Source organism: Felis catus, chromosome X, assembly GCF_018350175.1.
Source record: "Felis catus isolate Fca126 chromosome X, F.catus_Fca126_mat1.0, whole genome shotgun sequence".
NCBI lineage: Eukaryota > Metazoa > Chordata > Mammalia > Carnivora > Felidae > Felis > Felis catus.
This window is the reverse complement of record NC_058386.1, coordinates 63809441-63835201: the sequence shown is the minus strand read 5'-3', so window position 1 is coordinate 63835201 and position 25761 is coordinate 63809441. Positions and strand designations below refer to the sequence as shown.

At 35.2% G+C, this 25761-nt stretch overlaps 1 protein-coding gene across 5 annotated transcripts in view; it reads left to right on the top strand.

Moving 5' to 3' along the window:
* Positions 1-1972: 1972 nt before the first annotated feature.
* Positions 1973-25761, top strand: part of CYSLTR1 (cysteinyl leukotriene receptor 1) — a 179688-nt gene continuing 155899 nt past the window's right edge. For 2 of the 5 annotated variants that reach the window (XM_045050843.1, XM_045050841.1), the window contains exons 1-2: positions 1973-2122; positions 18398-18511. The gene's annotated coding sequence lies outside the window, so the exon portion shown is untranslated. The remainder of the gene's footprint in view (positions 2123-18397; positions 18512-25761) is intronic. The other 3 variants (XM_045050842.1, XM_045050844.1, XM_045050840.1) reach the window with 3 other exon arrangements.

Here is a 25761-nt window from a genome sequence, read left to right as displayed (position 1 = left end):
GAAAAATCAAACATTTATAAATATTGCATAAATGCTACTTGGTGATGCATGATAAGGGCCAAATGAGAGGCACTGAAAATATAGAAGAAATTCTGGAAAGGGAGAGCAAAAGCTCGTGATGATATGTAATCTTGGATGGTCAGAGAAGGCCTTATGGAGGAAGTGGGCTCTTGATTACATTTCTGGCAAATTACCAAGGAAATCTGCTATATGTAGCCTTTCATTTTGGGGGAACTTAGAGCTTTGTAGAACCTTTAAATGCTTACACAAGAAGTCATAGGGAGATGGAGGTAGGAAAAGTTATAGACTTGAACTATTTGTGGGCCTACCAGGCTTAATATGAAGGTTAATTTTGGAGCATTTTTTCCAGTTTGTTCCTTTTCTGTAGAAATGAGAACCCTCTATTCTTCTGTATCACCAGCTGTTCTTTTCTACTAATCATGGAATAAATCTGAGAATACCCTTTATCTCTGAGAGAGGGAAAAAAAACAGGTGCCAGAGCTTAGGTATTGAAATAGACCAGTGGTCTGTTCACCAGTCAGCCATGCTCCAATGGCAAATCCTCAGACAAACAAGTCAACTGTGAGCCAATAGCTTCCAACAGTATCTTCCCCAGCGGTTTGAAAATACTCCTAGCTGAGTGTGAGCTTGCTATACTCCAGGTATTATATTCTCAGGACAAGACTTCAATGCCTGCCAAACTTTTCACTTCAGTAAAAATTATGTCTTCCAAATATGTTAATGAACCCTAAAATAAGTAGTAGTTAGTTCACTTTAAGAAATCAACTACTAAGTATGTTCTAACGAGGGAAGTATTTCTAGAAAATCATGGCAATGTGTTTTCAAACCTGTGATAGCACTCTTTTTAAGAATTTCAGGCTTTTATGCTCTCTTCTGCTCACCACCTCAGACTGGCCTTTATCCCCAACTCCTTTATCCCCAACTCCCCAATTTCATACGTAACCCCCTCCTATGCCCTAGTAGAAATAGTCTAGATCCAAGAGTCCATAATTGTGGGTAGTTCTGGCTTTCTCACTGGTTTTCAGTTTTCCTATCTGAAATACAAATGCCTGCCTCACAGTATGCAGTTGTTTTTTGAGAACACTGCATATGGAAGTTAATGGGATGAACAGATGCAATGTGGAAATATTTAACTCTCTTGTGGAGGGTAAGAACATTTGGAAATTGCTTTTATTTGAATGGTCAGTCTGAAAAAACACTTGATTTCAGATTGAAAGTCTTCGCCTTAGGGAAAGGCAAACTCTTGTTCAGTGTCTGTTTTTTGCTTTCTCTTCTTCCCTCCTTGTTTCCCTCTCCTTCGTCTCTCTTACACACACAAAGTAAAAGGAAGTACTGAAAAAGAAAAAAAAGCCACATCTCTTAGCATGGACATTTATATGGACACAGAAAACATTTAAATTTCATTGTATTATACCCTTGAGACTCCTATTCTACCTTGAACATCAATTTTTAAAAACTTTTTAGTGTTTATTTTTGAGACAGAGAGAGAGAGACAGAGTGAAAGTGGGGGAGGGGCAGGAAGAGAGGGAGACACAGAATCCAAAGCAGGCTCCAGGCTCTGAACCATTAGCATAGAGCCCCATGCAGATCTCAAACCCACAGGCCATGAGATCATGACCTGAGCTGAAGTCAGATGCTTAACCAGCTGAGCCACCCAGGCACCCCCCCCAACCTTGAACATCAATTTTAGTCTATTGTAATTCATGTATACATTTATTTATATATAAATCACCTCCTTTCACAGAAGACTTGAGGCAGGCAAACCTTAACAGGTTCAAAACCTTAGGTGGTGTTCAAACCAATGAGAAATGCATTCCTCAAGTCTTCAAAGGGAAAACAAGAAGTTGATAAATTATGAAGCAAAAATAGAAGTGTCATTTTTTCCAGATTACTCAAAAAGTTATTAATAGCAGTGACTCAGATATTTACTGTGAAATATGCTGTGACCAAATTCATTACAGACCCATGTAGCTTGAGCAGTTTACCCATGGCTTACAGCTAAATATTTGACAGGAATTGACATATAAACAGAATTTTTCCCTGGTGCCATTCTTTTACACAGACCACAGTGGGAGAGTCTCCATTTGGAAACTACCATCAGGTAAGTATTACATCTATTTTTTTAATGTCTTAATTAGAAGAATTGAGCATGTCTGTAACTAATACCTATAAGGAAGCATACAGTGCTAGTTGGGAAGAAAAAAAATGTAATCAAATTCCCAACAGATGGGAACATGACTTTTGCCTTAAATTGTACCTCATTGTACTCATTTAGCACTTACCTCTTGTTACCATTGCTTGTTAGCAGATTTTCATGCATGTGCAAGTGCATGTGCGTGTGTTCTGACTGGACTCTAAACTGATTGAAGGTAGGATATCATTTCTCTACCCTGCATATCCCTATCATTTGTACTATGATTAATGCTGACTAGACTGTGTTCTCTTATTTGAAAACTAAATCGTATATCCAGTCCTACTATTTCTAGCTATGATTTAAAGTTGATGTGGTACATTTTCTGTTTTGTTTGGATAGTCTAGCTTTTTAAAACTATTAACTTGGTCTTACCATGAGAAAAATCATAAGCATTTCTTATTTTTGTATAAGGGCTCCCATGATTCAACTTGACAACTGAAAATAGCATAGATGCACCATCTTTAATTCAGCTGATCAGATTTCAGGTTGCTTTTGATAAAAGTTAAATTTGCATTTTTTTGCTTTAGTGTGTTTGAGAGTGACTTTGTTCTCCATCTTTCTGAGGTGATGTGTGACTTGACATTTGCACACATTCCCTCAGGCAAAGGTCTTTGAAATAGTGTTTATGGCTCAAATTAGGGGAGACTCCTGTTGACATGACTCTAAACAGCAGTTTTCTTATTCAGTTTCCTATTTTAACCCAGTTCACTGTCAGTGTTATTAACAGAGGAATGCCCTTTCTGTTTTACAAAGGCATAAAATGTCACGAGTTGAGCAAGATGATCTCTGTCGAATTTTTGGCTAGGGGAAGCAAGAGATCATGGGAACAAGAAATCTGACTTTGCCTCAAAACTAAACAAGAGACTGAAAGAAGAAAAGGAAATAGAACTGTCGTTGTTGGAAAGTATCACAGACATGATCTGCCCAAAGTTGTCTTGTTTGTTTTTTGTTTCTGGGGTTTTTTTATGTAATTTTGTCATTGAAGTTAGTTGACCCCAAATGTTACAATAGTTTCTGCTGTACAATATAGTGATTGGACTAGTGTATATGTTATTCTATGCTCACCATAAGTGTAGCTTCATCTGTCACCATACAATGCTATTACATTACTATTAACTATATTCTCTATACTGTACCTTTTATCCCTGTGACTTATTCATTCCATAACTGGAAGGCTGTACCTCTCATTTTGCCCATATTCCCACACACCCTCCCCCATGAAACCACCAGTTTGTACTTTGCATTTATGGGTCTGTTTCTACTTTTTTTGTTTTGTTTTTTAGACTCTACATATAAGTGAAAACATATGGCATTTGTCTTTCTCTGTCTGTCTTATTTCACTTCGTATAATACCCTCTAGGTCCATCCAAGTTGTTGCAAATTGCAAATGGCAAGATCTCATTCTTTTTCATGGCTAATCCTCCGTTATGTATGTATGTATCTATATCTATCTATCTATCTATCTAAACACTGTATCTTCTTCATTCTTCATTCATCTCTTGATGGATACTTAGGTTGCTTATATATCTAGAATTGCAAATAATGCTGCAATAAATATCAGGATGCATATATATTTTCAAATTAATGTTTTCATTTTCTTTGGGTATATGCCCAATAGTAAAATAACTGGATCATAAAGTATTTCTGTCTTTAATTTTTTAAGTAACCACCATACTGTTTTCCAAAGTGGTTGCACCAATTTATATTCCAACCAGCATTGCATGAGGGTTCCCCTTCCTCCATATCCTCACCAACACTTGTTATTTCTTTTCTTTTGGACACTAGAATTCTGACAGGTTTAATGTGATATTTCATTGTGCTTTTAATTTTTGTTTCCTTAATGAGTAGTGATCATGAGCATCCATTCATGTACCTGTAAACCATCTATACTTTTTTAAAAAAACTTCTACTCAGGTCCTCTATCCATTTTTAAGTTGGATTACTTGGGATTTGTGTGTGTGTGTGCTGAGTTGTATATGTTTTTTTTCTGTATTTTGGATATTAACACTTATCGTTTCTAAATATCCTCTCCCATTTGGTAGACTCCTTTTGTTTTGTTGATGGTGTCCTTTGTTGTCAAAAGATTTTTATTTTGGTGCAGTCCTAATAGTTTAGTTTTGTTTTTTTCCCCCTTGCCTGAGGAGACATATTGAGAATAATGTAGCTAGAGCCAATGTCAAAGAGATTGTTGCCTATGTTTTCTTTTAGGAGTTTTATGGTTTCAAGTCTCACAATTATGTCTTTAATCCAATTTAAGTTTATGTGTATGGTGTAAGAAAGTGGTTCAGTTTCATTCTTTTGTATGTTTCTCCAGTTTTCTCAACACCATCTGTTGAAAAGACTGTCTTTTTCCCATGGTATTTTCTTGCCTCCTATGTCATAGATTAATTGACCATATAAATATGGATTTGTTTTCTGGATTGTGTATTTGTTCTATTTATCCATGGATCTATTTTTGTGTCAGTACCATACTGTTTTGATTATCATAGCTTTGTAGTATATCTTTAAATCTGGTATCTTGTGATACCTTTAGCTTTTTTCTTCTTTTTCAAGATTGCTTTGGCTATTCCAGGTCTTTTGTGGTTCCATACAAATTTTACTATTATTTGTTCTAGTTCTGTGAAAAATGTGTTATTTTGATAGTGATTGCTTTGAATCTGTAGATTATTTTGGGTAGTATGGTCATGTTAACAATATTAAATCTTCTAATATTTCTTTCCATTTGTTTGTGTTGACTTCAATTTCTTTCAATGTAGAGTTATAACTTTCAGAATATGGGTCTTTCACCTCCTTGGTTATTTTTATTCGTAGGTATTTATACTTTTTGGTGAAATTATAAATTGCATTGTTTTCTTAATTTCTCTTTCTGCTTCCTCCATATTTGTATATAAATATGTAACCAATTTCTGTGTATTAATTTTGTATTCTGCAATTTACTGAATTTATTTATTACTTTAAATAGGTTTTTGTTAAAATCTTTAGTTTTTTTCTGTATAGTATTATGTTATATGAAAATAGTGACAATGTTACTTCTTTCTTACTATTTTGAATTCCTCTATTTATCTTTCTTGTCTTATTGTAGTGGGTGGATTTTCCAGTACTATGTTGAATAAAAGTGGTGAGAATATGGGGTGCCCGGGTGGCTCAGTCAGATAAGCATCCGATTCTTGATTTTGGCTCAGGTCATGATCTCATGGTTTGTGAGTTTGAGCCTTGCATCAGGCTCTGTGCCAATGGTGTAGAGCCTGCATGGGATTCTCTCTGCCCTCTCTCTCTGTCCCTACACCGCTTGCCCTCTCTCTATCTCAAAATAAATAAATAAACTTTAAAAAGTGGTGAGAGTAGACATCATTTTCTTATTCCTGATCTTAGAGGAAAGCTCTCAGTTTTTCATTATTAAGTATGATGTTAACTGTAGATTTGTCATATATGGCTTGTATTATGATGACATATGTACCCTCTAAACCCACTTTGTTGAGAGTTTTATCATAAATGGAAGTTGAATTTTGACAAATCTTTTTTCTGCATTTGTTGAAATGATCACATGATTTTTATCCTTCATTTTGTTAATGTGTCATCACATTGATGATTCATGGATATTGGAATATCTTGCGTCTTCAGAAAACCCCACTTGATCTTGGCGAACAATTATTTTAATATATTGTTGAATGTGGTTTTCTAATATTTTGTTGAGAAGTTTTGCATCTATGTTCAAAAGGGATATTAGCTGGTAATTGTGTGTGTGTGTGTGTGTGTGTGTGTGTGTGTGTGTGTGTGGTGTTTGTCTGGTTTTTATATTAAGGTAATCTTGTTCTCATAGAATGTATGGAAACTTTCTTTCCTTTTCTGGTTTTTTGGAATAGCTTGAGTACAATAAGTATTAATCCTTTAAATGTTTGGTAGAATTAATCTGTGACTATATCTGGTTGTGGACTTTTGTTTGTGGGGAATTTTTGATTATTGATTCAATTTCATTATCAGTAACTGGTCTGTTAAAATTTTGTATTTCCTCCTTATTTAGTTTTGGAAGATTATATGTTTCTAGAAATGTATCCATTTATTTGAGGTTGTCCAATTTTTGGCATGTAAGTTCTCATAGTATTCTCTTTTAATCGTTTGTATTTCTGTGGTTTTAGTTGTTATTTCTCTTCCACCATCTTTGATTTTACTTATTTGAGTCTTTTATCTATTATTCTTGATGAGTCTCGCTAAAGGTTTATTAATTTTTTAGTCTTTTAAAAGAATCAGCTCAGTTTTTTTGATCATTTTTGTTGTTTTAGTCTCTATATTTTTCTCTAATCATTATTAATTCTTTTCTTCTATTAGCTTCTTGACTTGATATTTTCTAGCTCTTGTTTTTGCATCTTAATGAAACATGTTACTTGTAGGACATATTATACACAGTGTATTTTCAATGACTTAAGCGTATGGCTATTCCCATATGATTCTACATATACTTTAGAAAAACTTACATCTTAATGAAAGATGTTATTCGAACCATAGTTTATACATGATATAATTTCAATGAGTTTCACATACAGTTATTTCCATGTAATTCTACATATACATTTACAGAGACATATATTTTCTTTAAAGATTTTATTTAAATTCCAGTTAGTTATCATACAGTGTAATATAGTTTAATGTGTACAATTTAGTGATTCAGCACTTCCATTAAACACTCAGTGCTCATAACAAGTGCACTCCTTAATCTGAATCATGTGTTTAACCCATCCCCCCCCCCCGCACCTCCTCTCTGGTAGCCATCAGTTTGTTCTCTATAGTTAACAGTCTGTTTCTTGGTTTTCCCCTCTCTCTCATTTTTTCCCTATGCTCATCTGTTTTCTTTATTAAATTCCACATATAAGCAAAATCATATGCTCTTTTTATTTCTCTGACTGACTTATTTTGCTTAACATTACAGTCTCTAGCTCCATTCACATCATTGCAAATGGCAATGTTTCATTCTTTTTAATGACTGAGTAATATTACAGTATATATACATACCACATCTTCCTTGTCCATTTATCATTTGATGGACATTTGGGCTGTTTCCATAATTTGGATATTGTAGATAATGCTGCTATAAACATGAAGGTGCATGTATTCCTTTCCCATAGTATTTTTGTATTTGGGGGCAAATACCTACTAGTGCAATTGCTGGATCTTAGGATGTTTCTATTTTTAATTTTAAGAAATACCATACAGTTTTCCACAGTGCCTGCACCAGTTTGCATTCCTACCAACATTGCAAAAGATTTCTCATTTTTCCACATCCTCACCAACATTTGTATCTTCTGTTGTTGATTTTAGCCATTCTGACAGGTGTGACAGGGATGACAACTCTCACCACTGTTATTTAGCATAGCATTAGAAATCCCAGCTATAGCAATTAGGCAACAAAAAGAAATAAAAGGCATCCAAATTGGCAAGGAAGAATTCACTTTGACTATTTGCAGATGACATGATACTGTATATAGAAAACGCAAACATATACTTTGAAAACGATAGAACATTGATGAAATTGAATAAATTGAAGAGGAGACAAAGGAATGGATAAGTATTCCATGCTCATGGATTAGAGGAACAAACATTGTTAAAATGTCTATACCAGCTAAAGCAATCTACACATTTAATGCAATCCCTATCAAAATAACAACAGAATTTTTCACAGGGTTTGAACAAACAATCCTAAAATTTGTATGGAATCACGAAAGATCTTGAATAGCCAAAGAAATCCTGAAAAAGAAAAACAAAACTGAAGACATAACAATTCCAGATGTCAAGCTATACTAAAAAGGTGTAGTCATCAAGACAGCATGGTACTGGCACAAAACAGACACATAGATCAATGGAACAGAATAGAAAACACAGAAATGGACCCCCAATTCTATGGTCAACTAATCTTCGCCAAAACATGAAAGAATATCTGATGGGAAAAAAGACAATCTCTTCACCAAATGGTGTTCAGAAAACTGGACTATTATATGAAGAAGAACGAAACTGGACCACTTTCTTCAACCATACACAAAAACAAATTATTCAAAATGAAAAAAAGACCTAAAAGTGAGACAGGAAACTATCAAAATCCTAGAGGAGAAAACAGGCAACAAACACTTTGACCTCAGCCAGGTTAACTTCTTACTGGACATGTTGCCGAGGACAAGGGAGACAAAAACAAATATCCATTGGAACTTCATCAAGATAAAAAAACTTCTGCACAGCAAAGCAAACACTCACAAAAGTAAAATACAGCCTATGTAATGGGGAAAAGTATTTGCAAACAACATATCTGATGAAAGGTTAGTATCCAAAATCTATAAAGAACTTATCAAACTCAACATCTAAAAAACAAGTAACCCAGGGGCACCTGGGTGGGTCAGTCGGTTAAACAGCAGACTCTTGATTTTGGCTCAGGTCATGGTCTCACAGTTCACGAGCTTAATCCCCACATCAGGCTCTGCACTGACAGTGCTGAGTATGCCTGGGATTCTCTCTCTCCCTCTCACTTTGCTCTTCCCTCTCTCTCTCTCTCTCTCTCTCTCAAAGATATATAAATGAATAAACTTAAATGAATGAATGAATGAATGAATGAATTAATAACAAGTAACCCAGTGAAGAAATGGAGAGAATACATGAGTAGACACTTTTCCAAAGAAGACATCCAGATGCCAAATAGGCCCTTGAAAAGATGCTCAACTTCACTCATCATCAGGAAAATACAAATCAAAACCACGAGAAGATACTACCTCACACCCGTCAGATTGGCTAAAATTAACAACACAGGAAAAACAGATTTTGGCAAGGATGCAAAGAAAAGGGAACCTTTTTTGCACTTCTGGTGGGAATTCAGACTGGTGCAGCCACTCTGGAAAACAGTATGGAGATTCTTAAAAACTTAAAAATAAAACTACCCTATAACCCAGTATTGCACAACTAGGTATTTGCACAAGGATGCCAAAATATAGATTTGAAGGGATACATGCACCCCGATGTTTATAGCAACATTATCAACAACTATGAAAAGAGCCGCAATGTCCATCGACTGATGAATGGATAAAGAAGATAGGTATATATATATGCGATGGAATGTTACTCAGCCATCAAAAAGAATGAAATCTTGCCATTTGCAACATCATGGATGGAGCTAGAGTGTATTATGCTAAGCTAAATCAATCAGTCAGAGAAAGACAAATAGAATGTAATTTCACTTATATGCAGAATTTAAGAGACAAAAGAGATGAACATATGGGAAGGAAAGAGAGTGGGAAGCAAAGCATAAAAGACTCTTAACTATAGATAAAAAAAGATAACAAACTGAGGATTGATAGAAGGAGGTGGGCAGGGGAATGGGGTAAATGCGTGATGTGTATTAAGGAAGGCACTTGTTGTGATGAGCACTGGGTGTTATATAAGTAATAAATCACTAAATTCTATTCTTGAGACCAATATTGCACTATATGTTAACTAACTAGAATTTAAATAACAATTTTAAAAGAAAATTTAAGATTGCCTTTTCTATCTCTGTGGAAAAATGCTGTTGGTATGTTGATAGGGATTGCATTAAATGTGTATATTGCTTTGGTAGGATAGACATTTTGACACTATTTGTTCTTTTTTTAGTTTTTTAATGTTTATTTTTTGAGACAGAGAGAGAGAGAGAATGTGAGCAGGGGAGGCAGAGAAAGAGGGAGATACAGAATCCAAAGCAGGTTCCAGGCTCTGAGCTGTCGGCACAGAGCCCGGAGCAGGGCTCAAACCCATGAACTGTGAGATCATGACCTGAGCCAAAGTCAGACACTTAGCCTGAACCACTCAGGCGCCCTGACAGTATTTCTTCTTCTGATCAATGCACATGGAATGTCTTTCCTTTTTTGTGAGTCATCTTCAATTTCTTTCACCAATGCTGTATAGTTTTCATAGCACAGATCTTTTACCTCTTTGGTTAAGTTTATTCCTAGGTATTTTGTGGTTTTTGGTGCAATTGCAAGTGGGATTGATTCCTTGATTTCTCTTTCTGTTGCTTCATTACTAGTGTATAGAAATGCAATGGATTTCTTTATGTTGATTTTGTATCCTGCCAATTTTCTTACATCGTGTATCATTTCTAGCAATTATTTTTGGTTAAGTCTTTAGGGTTTTCTACATACAGAATCATGTCATCTGCAAATAATGAAAGTTTGACTTCTTCCTGGCAATTTGGATGCCTTTTATATCTTTTTCTTCTCTGAGTGCTGAGGCTAAGACTTCCAATACTATTATGAATAGGAAGAGGGTGGACATCCTTGGTTTCTTCCTGACTGTAGGGGAAAGGCTCTCAGTTTTTCCCCATTGGGCATGATATTAGCTGCGAGTCTTTCATATATGGCCTTTATGATGTTGAGCTATGTTCCATTTATCCATATTTCATTCAGGGTTTTTATCAAGAATAGATGCTGTATTTTGTCCCAAATTCTTTATCTGCCTCTATTGAGAGAATCATATATTTCTTATCCTTTCTTTTATTAATATGGTGTATCACGTTGATTGATTTCCAAATGTTGACCAGCCCGGCAGCACAGGAATAAATCTCACTTGATTGTGGTGAATAATTCTTTTAAAATACTGTTGAATTTGATTTGCTAGTATCTTATTGAGAATTTTTGCATCCATATTCATCAAGGAAATTGGTCTGTAATTCTTTTTAGTGGGATTTTTATCTGGTTTTGGAATCAGGTAATGCTGGCCTCATAGAATGAGATTGGAAGTTTTCCTTCAATTTCTACTTTTTGGAACAGTTTGAAAAGAATAGGTGATAACTTTTCTTTAAATGTCTAGTAGAATTCCCCAAGGGAAGTCATCTTGCCTGGGACTCTTGCTTGTTGGAAGTTTTTTGATTACTGATTTAAATTCTCTGCTGGTTATGTGTCTGTTCAAGTGTTCTCATTCTTCCTGTTTCGCTTTTGGTAGTTTGTGAGATTCTAGGAATTTGTCCCTTTCTTCTAGATTGCCCAGTTTGTTGGCATATAATTTTTCATAGTACTCTTTTATAATTGTTTGTATTTCTGTGGTGTAATTGTGACCTCTCCTCTTTAATTTCTGATTTTATTTATTTGGGTCCTTTCTCTTTTTCATAAGTCTGGCTAGGAATTTATCAATTTTGTTAATTCCTTCAAAGAACCATTTCTTAGTTTCATTGATCTGTTCTACTATGGGTTTTGTTTGTTTGTTTGTTTGTTTCTATATCATTTATTTCTCTTCTAATCTTTATTATTTCCCTTGCCTGCTGGCTTTAGTCTTTATTTGCTAGTTTGTTTGATATAAGTAATGCTACTAGGTTTTCTTTTGATGTCCATTAGCATGATAGATGGTTGTCCATCCCCTCCCTTTCAATCTGCAGCTATCTTTCGGTCTAAAATGAGTCTCTTGTAGGCAGCTTATAGATGGGTATTTTTTTCCATTCTGATACCCTACATCTTTTGCTTGGAGCATTTAGTCCTTTTAAATTCAGAGTGATTATTGAAAGTTATGAATTTAGTACCACTGTGTTATCTGTAGAGTTGGTGTTTCTGGTAATGCTCTCTTGTCTTTTCTGGTCTTTGTTGCTTTTGGTCCTTTTTTTTCCCTCCACTCAAAGAGGACCCTTACAATTTGTTGTAGGACTTGTTTATTGGTCACAAACTCCTTTAGTTTTTGTTTGGGAAACTCTATATATCTTCTTCTATTCTTAATGTCAGCCTTGCTGGATAGAATATCCCTGGCTGCATATTTTTTACCATTCATCATTTTGAATATATCTTGCCACTCCTTTATGGTCTGCCAAGTTTCTGTGGACAAGTATGCTATGAATCTAATCTATCTTCCCTTGTAGTGTAAAGACTGTTTTTCCCTTGCTGCTTTCATGATTCTTTTCTTGTCTATTTTGTGAATTTGACTGTGATAAGTCTTGACGATCAGCAACTTTTGTTGAGTTTAATGAGAGTTCTCTGTGCTTCTTGGATTTTTATGTCTGTGTCCTGGTCCAGATTAGGGAAGTTTTCAGCTATAATTTGCTCAAATAAACCTTCTGCCCCTTTTTCTCTCTCTTCATCTTCTGGGGCTCCTATGATACAAATGTTATTATGTTTTAATAAGTCACTGAGATCCCTAAGTCTTTGAACTCTGCAGAAGTGGATTCACTAGTGTCTTCTATGCTTTTTTCAAGCCCAGCTAGTATCCTTAAAATCATTGTTCTAAATTCTAGTTTGACATCTTACTTATATCTCCATTGATAAAATCCCTGGCTGTCATTTCTTTTCGTTCTTTTTTTTTTTTTTTTTGAGGTGAATTCCTCTGTCTTGTCATTTTGGAGGAAGAATAAATAATAATATTAATAATAGAATAGAATACAAATTAAAAATACAAAATAAAGGAAGCTAGATCCTAAATGTGTTTTGGTCTGCTTGTTAAGAGAAGCTTGATGGAAAAGAGGAAAGAAGAGAAAATGTATATAATAAAATTAAACTTAAAAAATTAGCAATTTTCCTCTTTCTGTATCCAAGAAACAAAAGAAAAGAAAAATATCAACTACAATAAAAAACAAAAACAGAAGCAACCACAACAACTAAAGAGAATAAACAAAGAAAAAAAAATGAAACTAGGTCCATTTTCCCCTAGAGCTGAAATCTGGCAGCAGTCTGTGGTCAGTAGACTAAGCTCATGGAATGAATTTGTGTTGGTCTTTTGAGACTGATTCTCAAGCCAACTTGCCCTAGTAGAAATGTGCCTGAAGGATGGAGGTTTGGAGGGGGCTTGGTGTAACAACTTTTGTTCTCCACTTGGTGGTGCTGTTTAGCTCATTGGGGTTGATCCATGTTGGGCTACTGTTCGAAATGGCTTTGCCCACCTCATTACTCTCCAGAGCAGGAAGTTTGTGCCCTCACCGATGTGTGATCAATAACCCTTCCTGTGTCTCCAGCTTCTGTCAGCTTCCCACCTTCCCCCTGTGTCCAAGCTGTCCACTTACCAGGCAGTGCTTCCCTCCAGAGTTTTATCTCAGGCATGACTGTGTTTCAAAACATCACACTTAAGAGACCCCTGTGGTTCAGACTGTCAGTGATCCTCTGGGGGAAGGTCTTTCTGCACTGTGGCTGATGAAATACTCTCCCAGGAAATGGTCACATGACCACAAAGTGGCAGCAGCTCAGAGTTTATGGTAAATTGCAACACACAGCCAGCGCCAGGGTTTGCTGTCTTCATCAGGCATCTTTGTTCCTATATGGGTGAATATGGCAGCTTAATGGTGCTTGCCTGGTCTTTGGCCTGCAGAGAGGCTTTATCACTTCTACCAAATGCACTCCAAGGGGGGGAAGTGCTTCTCCCTTTGTGACGCAGTGAATCCTCAGACTGCACTGCCCACTCCTGGCCCTCCACCCAGCTTCTTTGCCAAAACACCACCTGGTACTGACCTCTAAAACTTCAGACTATGTGCTCAGATGTTTCTAAAAACCTGGCAGTATTGAAACCCTCTCCTTTTCCCCCCACCGATGGTTTTGGGGAACAGTTTTCTTGTGCAGTTCCCTCTGCTCTTTTGCCTGTTTTCACTCTTTATCTCTAGCTGCTTTCAGGGGGAGTGCTTTCTTGTGCAAACCTGATACACTGCTCTCTCTTTCTCCTCTCCATGAAAAGGGCTCCTTCCCCTTTGCAGCACCCAGCTCTTCTCTCCCCCAATTCACCCCTCTGCACCATGTAACTGCTGTGTTTTCTCCCTCAAATTATGCAAATTGTTCTGTTAATCCTCAGACTGATTTCTTAGTTGTTCAAAATAGTTTGATATTTATCTTGCTATGTTCAAACAAGGCAATCCCAGGATATCCATATTACTCTGCCATTTTCAATGGTTGCATTTCTGACCAAACAATTGGTATTGGATAAAGGTTATATTTTATTATCAATATGTTGGAAAAATTGATACTAGAAACATTCCCAACTTTCAAAATACAAATAGTATGTATAAATGAGTATAAATATAGTGCACACATTGACTATAAAATGTCATAATGTTCAAAGACATATATACCTAGTTCCAAAAATGTAATCATTTCCAGAAATGTTACTTAAGAGAAGACTGTATAATTTTATAAGTTCACTGGTATTTGAAATAGAAAGAAACTTATTCATTCTTCCACTCAACAAATATTTATTACCTACAATGTAAGAGAGTTTTCTAGGTTCATCTCATGAAACAAAATGTACAAAACTGCTTTCTTTAGTAAAGCTTATATTCTAGTGGATGAAATGGAAAGTAATGACACAAGTAAGATATAACATGTAAGGTAGTGATAAGTCTTACAGTGAAACAAATAGAGTAGAAAGAGGAAATATGTAATATTGAGGGAGGAGTGAATTTAAATTTCAGACAGGATAACTTAATTCAGAAAGTGAACTTTGATTTGAGTGAAAATTTTAAAAATAGAAGGAAGCAAGGCATGGGGAAAAAAGATATTAGGTCTTATTTCATAGACGAAAAAATATGAGACCCAAGTGACTCATGCAGTCTGGATTCCTAATTTTTAATTATCTGGTAGTTTTGTCTCTTATGAAAAGGATCTTTGGGCATAAAGCAGAAGCACTAGGAGTTAGATATTTTTTAATATTGTTTTGAGATATAATTGACATATTAGTTTTAGGTGTACAACATAATAATTCCACATATGTATATATTGTGAAATAATCATCAGAATAAGTCTAGTTAACATCCATTACCACACATAGTTACAAAATTTTTCTTCTCATGAGAACTTTTAAGATTTACTCTCAGCAACTTTGAAATATACAATATAGCATTATTAAGTGTAGTTACCATGCTTTTTCATCCCCTTCAGCTATTTTGCCCACCTTCCAACCTCTGCCTTTGTCAACCACCAATCTCTTCTCTTTTGTTGTTGCTTTGTTTGAGATTCCACACATAAGTGAGATCACATGGTATTTTTCTTTCTCTGCCTGACTTATTTCACTTAATATAATGCCCTCAAGGTCTGTCCATGGTGTCACAAATGGCAGGATTTTCTTTTTTTTTTCTCACTGATAAAAATATCTTTTGGACATTTAAACTATGTGTATAAAAGAGCTGCAACATCATACAAAAAAGAAGTAGCCATTAGGTTGGATAACCTGTTATGTATTTTCAATGAGATAATAAGCCTTCTTTTTATGGCTAAAAAATATTCTTATATGTATATATGAATTTGGATGTGATGCACCTATAACCCCAGAAAAAAGACTCAGTTGCTGCAGAGAAGTGTCGCGGGTCCTCATTTACAGTAGGCCACAAAAACTTAAAATTTTGAATGAGTTGTCTAATGTTATAATAGGTAAGATAACAAATGACACCAAGAAAAGTCACCACATTCTTTGCCAAATATTTCTGCAATAAAGTATGCTGTTAGATATAAATCTCAGTTGACCAAGTTGCCTGAGATGTTTTTCAAGATTCAAACATGAGCCACAGGCTCTCCATTGATCCTTAAACATTTAAAATGCTGTCTAATTTAGACACAAAACTAAGATGACTACGTGTATTTTTCATTTTTGATGCACTACAATGTTTGGCATTTTGTACATCTGGGTTTGGCCATACAGAGCCATTCTTGGGTTATTTTCATAATGATCACCTGTTACCTTACCTTTGACAATTCAAAAGCCACTAACTAGCCATGTGACTCGGGTAACTCCCTTTCCCCATTTAGATCTCAAGTTTATCCCATGAATGTGGTTGGGCTATAATTTCTAAGAGGACTTGCAACCTATAAATTACAGGATTCAGGTTTTTTAAATCCAGATAAATTATTTTTAGAAGATAGAATTCATGGTTTGTTGTTCCTGGACATTAAAAAAATGATACTGTATACAGGTCCACTCTTCTACCACTATTACTGTCCTAATTTAAGCCTATATGTTTTCCTTTTTCTTCTGAATATGACAGATTCCCATCCCAGATCATTTTTTCTCAAGAAAAGCTTCCCTTCCATTATTCTCTTGCTCAAAAACTTTTAATGGCTCTCAATTGCCTGTAAAACAAAATTAAATCTCATCTTGGAAATCAAGGCCATCTTCAATTACCTTTCCTGTCTTATCTGACCATGTCTCTGTTTTATCCAAACTACACCAGAATGTTTGCCTTTGTTTAAATTTACCATGTACTTCTTTAAAATTGCTATACATTGCATCTGCTCAGTCTTTTAGATCTTGCTCAAATCTTAGCTAGTCCAGGAGGCCTTCCCATATCTTCTCTAGAGAGAATGCAAAACTTACCTCTTCATCTCCCTACTGCCCAGCACATTAAATTTCTGTCAACATTTCTCACCATCTTTGTTGAACTAGTTACATGTTTCCATGTCTGTATCCCCTACTAGAGACCAGAGTCTGACTTTTTAATCTGGAATACCTCCCTCCTCAGCCTCTAGCTCATGGTTTTTTTTTTGTATATGATGTGTATAACAATACTGTGTTATACTATATATACTATATAACTATAATGTGTGTGGTAACACATTGTTGAATTAAATTATTCCCTAAATAAGTCTTGCAAATAGAGGACTTCCAATGAAGAGGAAAGCTTTATTGATCTACTGGTGTCATGAATGATTACATTTTTCCCTTTAAGTATCAAAATATTAGAACATTTGACCAGTTTATGTAGGATGTTAAGATGTATCACATTTGCCTTACAGCTTTAATAAACAGGTAAATGAATTATAGTAAAATTAATCTAACCCCTTTTTTCTTCTGTTTGATTCAGAGTCCTTAATCGCTATGTAAGTTGTGCCATGCCATCATATTGTGATCCCCTAGATAACTTTGTGGTTTGCCTAACTGGGTCTCGAGGTTAAATGACTCCCTGATTATAGTTCTCAACTTGATGACATCTCTTTTTCCTTATTGTCAGATGTCTTTTTTCATTGGGTTTATCCACAATCAAATAAGGGCCAAGATCAGAGTTGCTAGGAGAAACCAGATAATGAGGAAACTTATTTAGCTAGAAACAATGTTTTTCACATAACCCTAAGTCAATAGTTTTTGAGCAAATTTTGAAGAATTGGCAATATCTCTATCTTTGGATATTTCAAAGTTTTCCCTCTTAACTCCAGTTTTGTGGCTGCCTTCTTAGTGGGTGAGGTTGTCAAAAGCCTGACCTTCATTCCCAGATAAGCACAATTCTGCATAAATAATGTATAATTCCTCACTATCCAGATATTTCCTTTGAATGAAGAATATTGTATAGGTCTAGATTTTAGTTTTGAAATTTAACAAATGAAATCTTTGTCAACCACCCCAAGCAAGTCTGATAAAATATACAACGGAATGATATTCAGCCATAAGAAAAAGAATGAAATCTTGCCATTTCCAATGATGCTGATGGACCTAGAGAGTACAATGTGAAGTGAAATAAATCAAAGACATATAACATATGATTTCACTCATCTGTGGAATTTAAGAAACAAAAAAAATGAGCAAGGGAAAAAGAGAGAGAGACAAACCAAGAAACAGACTCTTAACTATTGAGAACAAACTGATGGTTACCAGAGGTAAGGTGGGTGCAGGGGATGCGTGAAATAGGTGATGGGGATTAAGGAGTGCACTCGTGATGAGCACTGGGTGATGTATGGAATTGTTCAATCACTATATTGTACACCTGAAATGAAAATGAATGTATATGTACATAATATGTGTATATGTATATACTCACAGATACATATACACACAATATACAGAAATTAAAATAAAATAATAATTTAAAAATTTGATGGTATTTCTTACATTTTTCAAAATAGCTTCATATTTTTATAAATTGTATTTCTTCTGCTTTGGTATTCCTAACCATCTATCAGGTTACTGTTGGCTAGATAATTGTGTCTCCTGCCCTAATCCAATATGCACTAAATGTTATTGTCTGCAATGATAGCACAGATCATTCTGTTGCCCTGAGATTCCATTGTCAATAACAATAGGATAAAGATAAAATTGATCTTCCCTTGGTTTTCAAAACATCAAACACCATTCATCAACATTTTTTTTCAAAGAAAATGAGTTTTTTTTTCTGTAAATCTTCTTTGGCAAAATTAACCTCTATCTGTAGTTTCTAAAGAGAAGTTTTGAAACATGTTTTTTTTTCTGTAAGTCTTTTATCATGTTCATTGGTTTTTATTTTTCCTATATAATCAGTTCAGTGTTTGATACTCAGAAGACAATTTTCTCTCCACAAAGCAAAGGATTTAAGAAACTTGAAGCAAGAAGATAATCTTGAGATTATCTAATCTAGCCTCCTATCCTTAGCAGGTAAGGTTTTATCCTAATTTTATAAATGAAGGTAGTAAGGCCCACATGGTCATGATCAATGCAAATAGCTTAACTTACTTAGAGGTCACTGTGTTTTTTTGAGCTGTGTATTTTCACGATCTTTCTCTCATATTTGCTTTTATGTCAGCACAGTTAAATTCTAGTCATGTCCTGGGCTACTCTCAAACTGTTCAATGATCAATTCTTTAGAAACTCCTAGGCAACATCTCTTACTATTTAATATTGAGCAAACATAGCTCCTTAGTGGCCTAAATTCATGGTTTCTGTTGTTTGGCCTGAGAAATGTGATGGATTAGGATAGTTGATATTTTCCATAGGCTTCCCAGAGTGCATTTTTCCCTGGAGATACTTTAATCCACCATTTTATCTTCTCGCCTCCATTAACTTATCTGTCACATTTTCAATATATTCAGACTTGCTTTTTTGCTCAGGGAAAATGGATTAATCAATTAATTTGAAATATGCCAACTGGCAACAAAGGTTTTTCTTCTGAGGTTATCTAATTTTTCTAAAAAATAAGAGTCTAGAAACTCCAGGGTATATTTAGCAAAAAACACTCTATGTGGTATGGATAAATGCATAATTACTCCCTAAATTCTTGTGTGCTACTCCTTTGAAGTCAAAACTACTTCTTATGCCAGTCCCTGACAACTCCTTTTTTCTGTTCTATAAGTGTTCCTTTTCTAGAATGTCAAAAATGAAATAATATGATATGTAGCCTTTGAATTTAGCTTCTTTCATTAAGGAGTATACTTTTACAGTTTACCCAGTTGCATAAATAGTTTGTTCCTTTTGTTGCTGAATAGTACTCTATTGTCTGAACTATCATTTGTTCATTCATTCACTGGTTTTTCAAACTGGATTGTTTCCACTTTCTAGCTACTTTGAATGAGGCTGCTATTGAAAGAGCAGACCTAGGGCCAACTCCATTTTGTTCCATGTCCTCCATAGTGTTCTGTGTCCTCCATCTTGTTCTGTATCCTCCATCTTGAGTGACTATGTCCCCAACATGGCCACAGAAGTTCCTGCTCAAACCTCAGACCACGCCTCCTCCCCTTGAGTAACTTCCTGCTCACCCGTTCAAACTTTCCAATCAAACCACGCCTGGCAACCTGCGTGACGGGACTCTGACCCTTCCCCAGCCAATCGGCTAAGGCCACGACCCTTCCTCAGCCAATCAGCTAAGGCCATGACCATTACCCCACCAACTGCCCCTAGATCCCTTTAAAGCCTTTGTGCTTATGAAACTCGCTCCCAGTATCTCACTGCTGCGTCAGTGCAGGTAGGGGACTGAGCTTGAACTAGCTCGAATAAAGGCTCTTTGCTTTTGCATCAGACTCGGCTCCCTGGTGGTCTTTGGGGATCACGAATTCTGGGCATAACACTATGAACATCTATGTACAACTCTTTGTGTGAGCATATGCTTACATTTCTGTTGGGTACATCTAGGAGTGGAATTGCTGGGTCATGACAATAGTGTATGTTTAACTTTATAAAAAACTGCTTGCCAAAGTGGCTTCACTGTTTTTCATTTCCTCAATCCTAATCTATTGTATTTCCAATTTGTGCTCTCTTTTTTCTTAGGCTTCTTTCCCTCTTTGTTTATCTTTTTTTTTTTATCTTTTGCTCATTTACCAAAACTTCTCTCTCTAGTATCACTAATGTTGAACTTTTAATACATTTAAACTTTTAATTCTCTTTTTTTTAATTTTTTTTAACATTTATTTATTTTTGAGACAGAAAAAGACAGAGCATGAGCAGGGGAGGGTCAGAGAGAGAGGAAGACACAGAATCCAAAACAGGCTCCAGGCTCTGAGCTGTCAGCCCAGAGCCCGATGCGGGGCTCAAACTCACGGACCGCAAGATCATGACCTAAGCCAAAGTCAGACGCCCAACCGACTGAGCCACCCAGGCGCCCCTAAACTTTTAATTCTTTTTAATCCATTTATCAGTCTGAATGCATTCCTTTCTTTTTTCTGTGATAGTCCTGTATTGTTCATTATCCTTGAATCATCTTAAATGTCATCTCTTCACGTCCTCACCATCCAATCTAAAACAGACATTAAGTTTTTATCCAATCATCCAATTTCTTTTTCTCTTCTTTTCTTTTCTTTTCTTGTATTTAGAAGCAATTTTATTTTATTTCATTAATTCCAGCATATTAATTCCCCTACCCACCTCCCTTCTGGTAACCATCTGTTTGTTCTCTATAGTTAAGAGTCTGGTTTTTGGTATATCTTTTTTTTTCTTTGCTGTTTTGTTTCTTAACATCCACATATGAGTGCAACCATATGATATTTCTCTTTCTCTGACTGGCTTATTTTGCTTAGCATTATACTCTCTAGATCAATCGATGCTGTTGCAAATGGTAAGATTTCATTCATATTATGGCTGAATAATATTCCATTGTGTGTGTACATATAAATATTACATTTTATTTATCCATTCATCTATCAATAGGAACTTGGGCTGGTTACATAGTTTTGCATATATATATGCATATATACAGACATAATTAGATAGATAAATAAAGATATATTTTTAATTTTATTTTATCCAAGTTACTTAATATATAGTGTGATAATGGTTTCAGGAGTAGAATTTAGTGATTCATCACTTACATATAACACCCAGTGCTCATCCCCACAAGTGCCCTCCTTAATGCCCATCCCCCATTTAGTCCATCCCCACACCAAACACCACTCCAGCAACCCTCAGTTTGTTCTCTGTATTTAAAAGTCTATTATGATTTGTCTCACTCTCTGTTTTTATCTTATTTTTCCTTCCCTTACCCTTTTGTTTCTTAAATTCCACATGTGAGTGAAATCATATGGCATTTATCTATGACTGACTTATTTCGCTTAGCATAATACATTCTAGATCCATCATTCTTGTTGCAAATGGCAAGATTTCATTCTTTTTGATCACCGAGTCATATTCCATTATATAATTATATATATAATATTCCGTTATACATAATATTCCACTATACACACACACACACACACACACACACACACACACACACATACACACACCACTTCTTCTTTATCCATTTGTCAGTAGATGGCTGTTTAGGCTCTTTCCAGAGTTTGGCTATTTTTTTTAATGTTCATTTACTTCTGAGAGAGAGAGACAGAGACAGAGCACAAGTGGCGGAGGGGCAGAGAGGGAGATACAGAATCCAAAGAAGGCTCCAGGCTCTGAGCTGTCAACACAAGAGCTTGATGTGGGGCTTGGACTCACAACTGTGAGATCATGACCTGAATTGAAGTCAGACGACGCTTAACCGACTGACCCACTCAGGTGTCCTGGTTGCCTGTTAGGTTTTTTGATTGCTTCACTGTGAAAGAGCTTTTTATCTTGATGAGATCCCAATAGTTCATTTTGCTTTTCTTTTCCTTGCCTCTGGAGACATGTCTAGTAAGTGTTGCCAGGACCCATGTCAAAGAGGCTGCTGCCTGTTTTCTCCTCTAGGATTTTGATGGTTTCCTGCCCCACATTTAAATCTTTCATCCACTTTGAGTTTATTTTTGTGTATGGTGTAAGAAAATGTTCCAGGTTCATTCTACTTCATGCCACTGTCCATTTTCCACAACTCCATTTGTTGAAGAGACTTTCTTTTTTCTATTGGGGAGTCTTTCCTGCTCTGTCAAAGATTAGATGGCCATGCATTTGTGGGTCCATTTCTGGGTTCTTGATTCTGTTCCATTGATCTGTGTGTTTGTTTTTGTGCCAGTACCATACTGATTTATCATTACAGCATTGTAATACATCTTGAAGTCCAGAATTGTGATGCCTCCATTTTTGCTTTTCTTTTACAACATTACTTTGGCTATTTGTGGTCTTTTCTGGTTCCATATCAATTTTTGGATTGTTTGTTCTACCTCTGTGAAGAATGCTGCTCTTATTTTGATAGAGATTGCATTGAATGTGTAGATTGCTTTGAGTATTATCAACATTTTAACAATATTTGTTTTTCTAATCAATGAGCATGGAATTTTTTTCCATTTATTTGTGACTTCTTCAATTTTTTCATAAACTTTCTGGAGTTTTCATCATACTGATTTTACCTCTTTGGTTAGGTTTATTCCTATGTATTGTATGATTTTGGTGCAATTGTAAATAGGATCAATTCTTTGATATCTCTTTCTGCTGCTTCATTATGGGTATATAGAAATGTAAATTATTTATGTACATTGATTTCATACTCTGCAACTTTGCTGAATTCACGTATCCATTCTAGCAGCTTTTTGGTGGAGTCTTTTGGGTTTTCCACGTAGAGTATAATGTCATCTGTGAAGAGTGAAAGTTTGACTTCTTCCTTGCCAGTTTGGATGCCTTTTATTTTTATTTATTTGTTGTTGTTGTTGTTGTTGTTGTCTGATTGTTGAGGCTAGGATTTCCAACACTATATTCAACAGCAGTGGTGAAAGTGGACATCACTGTCATGTTCCTGACCTTAGAGGGAAAGCTCTCAGCTTTTCCCCATTGAGGATGTATTAGCTCTGGGTCTTTTGTATATGAGCTTTATGATCTTGAGGTATGTTTCTTCTATCCCTGCTTTCTTGAGGGATTTTATCATGAATGAATGTTTTACTTTGTCAAATAGTTTTTCTGAATCAATTGAGAGGATCATGTGTTTTTTATCCTTTTTAAAATATGAGTCAGCATGTTGACTTGCACATATTAAACTACCCTTGCAGCCCATGAATAAATTGCACATGATAGCATATCAGTGAATAATTCTTTTGATGTATTGTTGGATTTGGTTTGCAAGTATCTTATTGAGAATTTTTGCATCCATGTTCATCACGGATATTGGTCTGTAATTCTCCTTTTTAGTGGAGTCTGACTTTGAAATTAAGGTAGTGCTGGCCTCAGAGAAGGAGTTTGTAATTTTTCTTTCCATTTCTATCTTTTTGGAACAGCTTCAAAAGTGTTAATTCTTCTTTAAATGTTTGGCAGAATTCCCCAGAACCCCATCTGGCCCTGGACTCTTGTTTGTTGGGAGATTTTTGATTACTGATTCAATTTCTTTACTGGTTATGGGTCTGTTCAAATCTTCTACTTCTTTCTGTTTCAATTTTGGTAGTTTATATGTCCAGGAATTTGTCCATTTTTTCCAGATTGCCCAATTTGTTGGCATATAATTGCTCATAATATTCTTTTATTGTTTGTATTTCTGTGGTGTCAGTTGTGATCTCTCATTTTCATTTGTGATTTGTTTAGGTCCTTGCTTTTTTCTTTTTGATAAATCTGGCTGGGGGGGTATCAGTTTTGTTAATTTAAAAAAAAACATATCTTTCTTCCGTTGATCTGTTCTATTCTTTTTTTTATATATATCATTGATTTCTACTCTCATCTTTATTATTTACATACTGCTGGTTTTAGACTGTATTTGCTATTCTTTTTCTAGCCCCATCAGTGGTAAGTTTAGGTTGTGTATTTGAGACATTTCTTCCTTCTTTAGGAAGGTCTTGATTGCTATATACTTCCCTCTTATGACTGCTTTTGCTGCATCCCAGAGGTTTTGGAATGTCGTGTTTTCATTTTCATTGGCTTCCATGTACTTTTTAATTTCCTCTTTAAATTCTTGTTTAACCCATTCATTCTTTAGTAGGTTGTTCTTTAACCTCCAAGTATTCGTGACCTTTCCAATTTTCTTTTTCTGTTTGATTTCAAGTTTCATAGTGTGGTGGTCTGAAAATATACATGGTATGATCTCAAACTTTTTGTACTTGTTGAGGGCTGATTTGTGAGCAGTATGTGATCTATTCTGGAGGATGTTCCATGTGTACTCAAGAAGAATGTATATTCTACTGCTTTAGGATGAAATGTTCTGAATATATCTGTTAAGTCCACCTGGTCCAGTGTGTCATTCAAAGCCATTGTTGCTTTGTTGATTTTCTGCTTAAATGATCTGTCCATTGTTGTAAGTGGGGTGTTACAGTCCCCTACTATTATTATCAATCAGTTTCTTTATGTTTGTGATTAATTGATTTATATATTTGGGTTCTTTCAATTTGGGGTCCTAAATGTTTACAATTGTTAGAACTTCCTGGTGGATAGACTTAAATTGCGACATAATTCCTTTTTTTATCTGTTATAGTCTTGATTTTAAAGTCTAGTTTTTTCTAAGTATGGCTACTCCTGCTTTCTTTTTTTAGTATTACTATTATAAATAAAGTTGCAATGAACATAAGGTTGCATACATCATTTCGAATTAGTGGTTTCGTGTTATTTGTATAAAATCCTGGTAGTGAAATTCTTGGATCATAGAATAGTTCTATTATTAACTTTTTGAGGAACCTCCATACTATTTTCCAGAGTGGCTGCATCAGTTTTCATTCCCACCAACAGTGAATGAAGGTTCCTTTTTCTCACATTCTTATCAACACGTTGTAGCTTGAGTTTTTAATTTTAGCCATCCAGACAGGTGTGAGGTGATATCTTATTGTGGTTTTGTTTTGAATTTCCCTGATGATGAGTGATGTCGAGCATCTTTTCATGTGTCAGTTGGTTATGTGTATATCTTCTTTGAGGAAATGTCTGTTAGTGTCTTCTGCCCACTTTTATATTGGATTATTTGTTTCTTTGGTGTTGAGTTATATAAGTTCTTTATATATTTAGACACTAACTCTTTATCAGATATGTCATTTGCAAATATCTTCCCCCATTTCATTGGGTTTTATTTTTTTTGTTGTTGTTGTTTCTTTTGCTATGCAGAAACTTTTAATTTGATGGTTCCCCAATAGTTTATTTTTACTCTTGTTTCCCTTGCCTCAGAGGTCATAACAAGAAAAAATTATTACAGTTGGTGTCAAAGAAGTTACTGCTTATTTTCTTTTATAGGATTTTTATGATTTCAGGTCTAACACTTAAATCTTTAATCCATTATTTATTTATTTTTGTGTATGGTGTAAGAAATTGGTCCAGTTTCACTCTTTTGCGTGTTGCTGTCTAGTTTTCCCAACACTAGAGAAGAGAGTTCAAGACAGTATTTCCTTTTGCATATCTTGCTATTTTTATCAAAGCTTAATTGACCATAAAATTGTGTGTTTATTTCTGGATTTCTATTCTGTTCCATTGATCTATGTGTGTATTTTTATGTCAGTACCATACTCTTTTTGTTACTAAAGCTTTATAATATAATTTGAAGTCTGGTAATGTGATACCTCCAGCTTTGCTTTTCTTTTTCTAGGTTGCTTTGGCTATTTGGGGTCTTT